This window comes from Nerophis ophidion, linkage group LG10 (assembly GCF_033978795.1).
Source record: "Nerophis ophidion isolate RoL-2023_Sa linkage group LG10, RoL_Noph_v1.0, whole genome shotgun sequence".
Lineage (NCBI taxonomy): Eukaryota > Metazoa > Chordata > Actinopteri > Syngnathiformes > Syngnathidae > Nerophis > Nerophis ophidion.
In genome coordinates, this window is record NC_084620.1 from 11,679,467 (window position 1) to 11,688,274 (window position 8,808).

An 8,808-nucleotide genomic window follows, 5' to 3' on the forward strand; every position below is an offset into this window, starting at 1 on the left:
TAGCCACATTCATGCACACATGATACTCCTTTCTTCTTGACTACTTTAGCTTTCCAGTCTCTTTACTAATGATGTTTCACCCTTCCAGTTGTGTACATCTCCTCTGCTTTTTCTCCAATCACACTTCTCGTTCTCTGTGGCTTAGGCATTGCGGTTGTAGTGGCAATTGTTAATCTCCACACCTTTTGTGTGCGATTTCTGTTTCTCACACCTTGAGTGTGCACCATTAGTTTATTTTCTTCACCTCTTTTTGAGTGCTCTATTTGTTGTTATTCTTATTTATTTTGTGCTCTGGGTTGGGGTCCTACTCTGGCTGAACCGATTGAGGCAAATCCCCTAAAAATATCAATACTACAGTATTAAACTGATTGCACTGTCGTTCTCATTCATCCCAAAGGTGGAATGAGATAGGTGCCATACCTTTATCATCATTATTGAGTAACGGGAATAGTAATTATAGTCGTTTTTTAATTCAAATGTACTAAACTATTGGTGGGAAAAGATGTGCCCTCAACATCAATGCTATGCAGAGTCTTAGCACAATCACATATCTACTCCATATTCAGTGTTACACAAAATACAACGCAGTAGGACTTAAGATGCCACACACTATCAGGGGTGTCCAAACGTGGTGTACTTATTAGCAATGGGAGGAAATGTGCAGAGGCTTCGAGGCATGTGTCGAGTAATTGAGGGGGTGTTTCCGCAAGGCAAGTATCGAAGTTTGCTTTATTAAGGGGAGGAGCCAGAAAATATGACATGTGTCACCTCGTTGCCAGAATGTACCACGTGAGTTTTTCGGGACGCGGGTCAGGTTTTGCCGGGAGATTCAACAACTCATAAACCGCCCAAGTTCCATTGAAAATGTGGGCTTTTATTATTGTGGTCAGTTCAGAATCTGAATAGAGATTAAAAACAATGTTTTTAAATGCCACTAAAAATCAAAGAATGACGACAAACTTAATCCAAAGTGGTTACCACGTTGTCATGTACTGTATATCGAATAACCAACTTGTGTCAGATCTGTGTGCACAACTTTGGTAGCGTAATAGTTTGTGCAGCTGCCTTTGATGCGACCATTGTTACATGACAACAGTTTGATTGTTGGCAACATCAAGCCTCGATTGAGTTGTGTTGAATTAACGCATTCTGTATTTATTCTTTTTTTAACCAGCCACCAGAAATCAACAGCTGGATGATGAAGAGGTTTGGTCAAGAAGAAAAAAAGAATAAAATCCAACTAAATCTCCTCTGTTCTGTACATTATTGTCAAAATTATATTATATTGTCATTTCCTTCAAGGTGACATAAAATATTATATAATCTGCCCTATCATATTTCTACCATGTTGGAAAAATACAAACACACGATACCTATACAGTACACATATAATACATGAAACATATTTTAATGTACTTTATTAATTTAACCAGCAAAACCATTTGGTTAAATATGTATTGTGATTCATTGTCATTTCCAAGAGGCATAACAGACGCAGCATTTCAATACCTCATACATTATGTGGTTATGATACAGCTGTTTGTAATCATACATTTAACCAGCAGGTGGTGTCTTGTGCCAAAGCATGCCTTGAAGCTTTGCGAAATTCTCCAACCAATTGGCTCAAGTGGTTTGATGCCTCATTAGGCTTCATCTGACCATCACTAGTATATATGGACCGCATACAGAAACATAAAAGAATCAGGAGGGTGGGTGGATCTCTATAGTACATGTTATGCATTAAAGATGCTAGTGCCAATCATGGCCGGCTCTACGCAGGGGCAAGAGGGGGCAGAGCCCCCTTAAATAAATGTCTTGCCCCCTCAAATAAAAATTTGAGAAAGTAAATTTTAATAACCTCACAAAATTACATTACAAGTTGACAAAATGATCTGCACTAGCGGAAAAATCCGCCGAAAAAGGGACACACACGATATAGTAGTGTCGGCTTCCCTCTCATTCCTCCCTCCGCTGTACGTGTATTCAACATTCCACAGGCCCGCACACACCCCTCAGCCCTCAGTAAACATCCAATCACTGTTGCATTATGAAAGTAAAAGAAAAGGAAAAGTTGTCTACTTTTATCATATACTTGTTAGGATGGGTGTATTTGTGTAGTCTTATCTGTCATAAACACGTTTATCGTCGCGGACTTTCGGTGCTACGGAGTTCCTTTTTTTTTTTTTTTTTTTTTACAACTTGACGAGAGCAGTGACAGCGGAGGCTCTGAGCAGCAGTGGTTTGGAAGGCAGAGAGCCTCCACTGTCCCTGTAACAAGCTACAAGTCATTTATGATGCTGTTAATGACGGTAAAAATGAAACATAAGGTATATATCCTGCTTAGCAGTCCTCCTCTGCTGTCCTCTGTTCAGAGCGGAGTCCCTAGCAACGGCCCGTTGTACTTAGCAACGGTCTGGCAATCGACTGCTGGAATTCTTTTTCTGTAGTTTTTCTTGTAAGTCTACATAGTCAACCTTTAATGTTTCAATCTACATTTTGTAATAAACAAATTATAAGTTTCATTTGATATGACCAAGACACCTAAAAACAAAAACACAGCCGTTTTCATCAATTTACAAGCAAGCGGGCAACACACATACATTGGAGTGAATGAATTTTGTGCCCAAATGAGTGCCCATGTTCTGTTTTATAAATTAGTTTGAGATTCTTTTTTATCATTATTCATCAGACAACCTTTCAGTTTCGTAAATATTGACTGTAGTGTGTGAAGTCCTACTTTGGGTCAAAATTTATTTGAGAGTTAGGCCATCCAGTTAGGATAAATGTTACATTGTTGGTTGATAAAATCTGGATGAAGGATGTTTTATTTTATTTTATTCATTTATTTTTATTTTTCAGTTTCCCCCCCTGAGGGATTGCCACCTTATTGTGGTCAGGGGGTTTGCGTGCCTCAGTGACCATAAGAGCTATACCAGCAGGAGCTTAGTTTTCAGGTGGGACACCCAAGTTGGACAGGTCTGAAGGTAGAGAGGCCTGACAAAGTGCAATCCACTACTCCAGGTTGGGGTTGGACACATAGCTAAAGACCCATTTCAATGAAGAAAGCATCGTTACTATAAGCACAAAAAAAAAGTGCTGGAGGATGATGTGTACACATGATGCCCCCATCACATTTCTGACTGCCCCCTCATATAAGCATGCCTAGAACCGCCCCTGGTACCAATCCAATTTAGGTCAATGCAATAGAGAATTCACTCTCCCACATATTCGCTGATTCCTTTTGTCTGATTTGAATCTAAAATAATTTGTAGAAAATGCATGGATGGATGGATATTATTTTTATGTTAACTGAAATAGAAAATGGTTTGATGACAGTATGAGCCAAGAATAATAGCGTTGGTTCACTGTTGAATTTACAACATTTTCTTGCAAGAAGATGCTTTGACGAATTATGTTGTGTAACTGCATGTTTTTAAGTACAATATTGTAAACTGTAAGTCTGTAATAGTTTCTTAATGTGTAAAACTGAATTTAAAATGTGTTTAATAACGGAGAGGCACATTATACAGTTTAAAGCACGGGTCGAAGAGGTAGTATCACCAAAAGGTCAGGTAATACCTGCTTAAAGGGGATCTGCACTTTTTTGGAATTTGGCCTCTCATTCACAATCCTTATGTAAGACAAGCACACATAGGTTTATCTTTTTATGCACTCTAACTAGTAAATAAATGTTAGAATAAGTCTGCTTACAATGGAGCCTAAGAGAGTTGCTCTATTCTGCCGATTAAGCGCTTAAAAAAAAATCCAAACACTTCCATCTACGTTCTATATACACACAGTAAGTGTATATGTACAAACCCCGTTTCCATATAAGTTGGGAAATTGTGGTAGATGTAAATATAGACAGAATACAATGATTTGCAAATTCTTGTCAACCCAAATTCAATCGAAACCATTACGAAGACAAGATATTTAATGTTCAAACTCATAAACTTGATTTATTTTTTTTGCAACTAATAATTAAATTAAATTTCATGGCTGCAACACACGTCAAAGTAGTTGGGAAAGGGCATGTTCACCACTGTGTTACATCACCTTTTCTTTTAACAACACTCGATAAACGTTTGGGAACTGAGGAAACTAATTGTTGAAGCGTTGAAAGTGGAATTCTTTCCCATTCTTGTTTTATGTAGAGCTTCAGTCGTTCAACAGTCCTGGGTCTCCGCTGTTGTATTTTACGCTTCATAATGCGCCACACATTTTCGATGGGAGACAGCTCTGGACTGCAGGCGGGTAAGGAAAGTACCCACACTCTTTTTTTATGAAGCCACGCTGTTGTAACACGTGCTGAATGTGGCTTGGCATTGTCTTACTGAAATAAGCAGGGGTGTCCATGAAAAAGATGGCGCTTAAATGGCAGCATATGTTGTTCCAAAACCTGTATGTACCTTTCAGCATTAATGGTGCCTTCACAGATGTGTAAGTTACCCAAGCCTTGGGCACTAATGCACCCCCATACCATCACAGATGCTGGCTTTTGAACTTTGCGTCGATTAAAGTCTGGATGGTTCGCTTCCCCTTTGGTCCGGATGACACAATGTCGAATATTTCCAACAACAATTTTAAATGTGGGCACGTCAGACCACAGAACACTTTTCCACTTTGCATCAGTCCATCTTAGATGATCTCGGAACCAGAGAAGCTGGTGGCGTTTTTGGATGTTGTTGATAATTGGCTTTCTCTTTGCATAGTAGAGCTTTAACTTGCATTTACAGAGGACCGTAATTGTTGAAATCCCTAAATTTCTTGCAATTGCACTTTGAGAAACTTTGTTCTTAAACTGTTTGACTATTTGCTCACACAGTTGTGGACAAAGGGGTGTACCTCGCCCCATCCTTTCATGTGAAAGACTGAGCATTATTTGGGAAGCTGTTTTTATACCCAATCATGGCACCCACCTGTTCCCAATTAGCCTGCACACCTGTGGGATGTTCCAAATAAGTGTTTGATGAGCATTCCTCAACTTTACCAGAATTTATTGCCACCTTTCCCAACGTCTTTGTCACGTGTTGCTGGCATGAAATTATAAAGTTAATGATTATTTGCAAATAAAAAAATGTTTATCAGTTTGAACATCAAATATGTTGTCTTTGTAGCATATTCAACTGAATAAGGGTTGAAAATGATTGGCAAATCATTGTATTCCGTTTATATGTACATTTAACACAATTTCCCAACTCATATGGAAATGGGGTTTGTAATATCTACGTATTTTGCTCATTTTAAGCATACAACAGTACATACATTTCACAAAATCATCACAATGTTCAGGTTTTCCCTTCAACAGTAACAACTACTACTAATCATGGCACACTTCTTGAGAGTCAACACACATGATAAAACATCACTTACTGTACAATGTCTGCTCTCACAGGGATGCAGACTGTTAGGCTGTTCATATATTACCGTTTCGATGAAAAATTACTCATAATCCTTGCAAAGAAAAAAGGTGCGTGGAACCTGGCGTCATTTCTCCATTTCCAGGTCTAAGTTAGCAGTCAAAGTGTACCAACTTCTCAATTTTTTCCACAACCTTCTACTATACAGTTGAGAAGCATGATAAATTATAACCTCAAATTAAATTTTATGAGCTCAGAGATAAGTAAGCAGCTCACGAGCTCATGATGTCAATAAAGCAGCATAAGGGAGTTAGTTACCTCTCTTGATCAATGCACCGATAAAAATAGGCCTTTAATGTTAGCGCTTGTGATACCAATATCGCTAATACTTGGTTGATATTCAGGTAACTAAATGTAAAAAGAGTATTAACATTTGTTGTAAAAACAGTTTCTGAATGGGTTTTATGGTCGGAAAAGACGCAATGACATCATGACTTCCGTCCTTAATGACTTTGATTTATGTTTATTAACGAGTTACAATGAATAAATAAATATGTGTTCCTGTCTCTCATAAGGACTGAATTGTGGGCATAGGCGCCGATCTACATTTCTGCCAATGGGTGCACGGACGGGGGGTAAATCTGCCGCTACTTTTCTGAGCATGCGCGATTTTTGCTTGGTGGTTAGAAATAATTTGCCATCAATCCCACGTGGGTGCTCTGCATTGCCTTGGGCCCCGAAGCACCCACGGGACCGGCGCCTATGAGTGGGGGAAATTCCCCAAAATTGCAGTACCACCGTAAATTCTTAATATTTGATACTTCAGTCAATATGCCAAAACTCTAGCATAAGAGCCAATACAAATAAAAAAGAAAACAAGCAACGGGCCAAAAATTGCTCCTTGGCTACACTTTGGACATGTTTGATCTAGGACGGTGAAACATCTGTAATAGTGTGATGCAAACAAAAAAGACTTAAAATGCCTTTTTGACACACATAATCAATGCTGTTTGTTTTGCCTTTTTTAAGTCAAACATACAAGAAAGTTCAAATGAAAGTTCAATACCATGAATTGATTAACGTGGGCCCCGACTTAAACAAGTTGAAAAAATTACTCGGGTGTTACCATTTAGTGGTCAATTGTAACGGAATATGTACTGAACTGTGCAATCTACTAATAAAAGTTTCAATCAATCAATCATGTAATATTTTAAATGAATACATATTTGAGAGGTGAACACAGGGAAATGGCATTTGAAGGCTTTCCGAGTGGTGCATTAAGACAGTGGTTCTCAAATGGGGGTACGCGTACGCCTGGGGGTACTTGAAGGTATGCCAAGGGGTACGTGAGATTTTTTTTAACAACTATTCTAAAAAAAGCAACAATTCAAAAATCCTTTATAAATATATTTACTGAATAATACTTAAACAAAATATGAATTTAAGTTCATAAACAGTGAAAAGAAATGCAAGAATGCAATATTCAGTTTTGACAGCTAGATTTTTGTGGACATGTTCCATAAATGTTAATGTTAAAGATGTATTTTTTTGTGAAGAAATGTTTAGAATTAAGTTCATGAATCCAGATTGTTCTCAATTACAATCCCAAAAGAGGGCACTTTAAGTTGATGATTATCTCTATGTGTAGAATTCTCTATTTATAATTGAATCACTTGTTTATTTTTCAACAAGTTTTTAGTTATTTTTATATATATTTTTCCAAATATTTCAAGAAAGACCACTACAAATGAGCAACATTTAGCACTGTTATACAATTTAATGAATCAGAAACTGATGACATAGTGCTGTATTTTAATTGTTTATCTCTTTTTTTTAACCAAAAATGCTTTGCTCTGAATAGGGGGTACTTGAATTAAAAAATGTTCACATGGGGTAAATCACTGAAAAAAGGTTGAGAACCACTGCATTAAGATAACATTAAACTGGTAACCATGGCTACAGATGATCTTGCCTGCAAAAATGAAGTTAAAGGACAGGACAGACAGTGGACACAGGTTAGCTAATCTCGCGGCCGTACGAGCCGGAGAGTTCTCATTAAAACGATGATGAAGATGATTATGATGACGTTGTGGCACAATACCTGCCATTTTATCAGCACATTTAATCGACAAACACAACTATAAGCTTGAAGACAACTGGTCGACATAGGTTAGTGTGTCCTACCTTAAAAATGTACACTTGTAAGTCTTCTTCCTCGGCGGTTAAAACACTAGCAGCGGGCTGAGACAACGTCAATGACTCCAGACTGTTGTTAAGGACAGAACCTTGAGCTCCTACGGTTGGCAAACATCCACACTGCCGGGCCGAGCAGCACTACAGAGACAGGGGTGGTGGGTTGCTCTAATAAATAGTGCTTGTACACAGTGGACGACCACAAAGTCTCGCGAGAGTTTAGACGTCTATGTCTGGCGAACGCAGACTACGTGGTGCCTTCAGGTACACGTAAACATAGTTATTTAAACGACCTATATGTTGATTTTCTTTACCGGTGCCCTCCCAATTAACAATTCCCCGTAAATTTGCCGTAGTTTGAGCTTTATTTGAAAAAAAAAAAAAAAAATCATGTACAGCAGTGTTTTTCAACCACTGTGCCGCGGCACACCAGTGTGCCGTGAGATACGATCTGGTGTGCCGTGGGAGATGATTTAATTTCACCTATATGGGGTAAAAAATGTTTTTTGCAAACCAGTAATTGTAGTCTGCAAATGATGTGTTGTTGTTGACTGTCGGTGTTGTCTATAATAACCGTGTAATACTCTCCCATATCAGTAGGTGGCAGCCGGTAGCTAATTGCTTTATAGATGTTGGAAACAGCAGGAGGCAGTGTGAAGGTAAAAAGGTATTAAATGATTAAACAAAAAAATAAACAAAATGTGAGTGCCCCAAAGAAAAGGCATTGAAGCTTAGGGAAGGCTATGCGGAACAAAACTAAAACTGAACTACAAAGTAAACAAAACCAGAATGCTGGACGACAGCAAAGACTTACTGCGGAGCAAGGACGGCGTCCACAAAGCACATCCATACATGACAATCAACAATGTCCCCACAAAGAAGGATAATCCATCCATTTTCTACCGGTTATTCCCTTCGGGGTCACTGAGGGCGCTGGAGCCTATCTCAGCTGCAGTCGGGCGGAAGGCGGCGTGCACCCTGGACAAGTCGCCACCTCATCACAGGGTAAAAATAACTGAAATATTCTTGATTGCTAACAAAGTAGATGCGGGAAATATCGCTCAAAGGAAGACATGAAACTGCTACAGGAAAATGCCCCAAAAATAGGAGCGCAAGACAAGAACAAACACTACACACAGGAAAGCAGCAAAAAAGTCCAAATAAGTCAGAGTGTGATATGACAGGTGGTGACAGTACACCTACTTTGAGACAAGAGCAATAGTTATGCATGCTTGGTCATGCTTTAAAGTCATAT

General features: G+C 38.7%; 1 protein-coding gene across 2 annotated transcripts in view; it reads right to left on the reverse strand.

The window, feature by feature from the left end:
• ache (acetylcholinesterase (Yt blood group)) overlaps positions 1-7,749 on the reverse strand; it is a 40,375-nt gene extending 32,626 nt beyond the window's left edge. For both annotated transcript variants that reach the window (XM_061912355.1, XM_061912354.1), the window contains exon 1: positions 7,545-7,749. The gene's annotated coding sequence lies outside the window, so the exon portion shown is untranslated. The remainder of the gene's footprint in view (positions 1-7,544) is intronic.
• Positions 7,750-8,808: the final 1,059 nt, after the last annotated feature.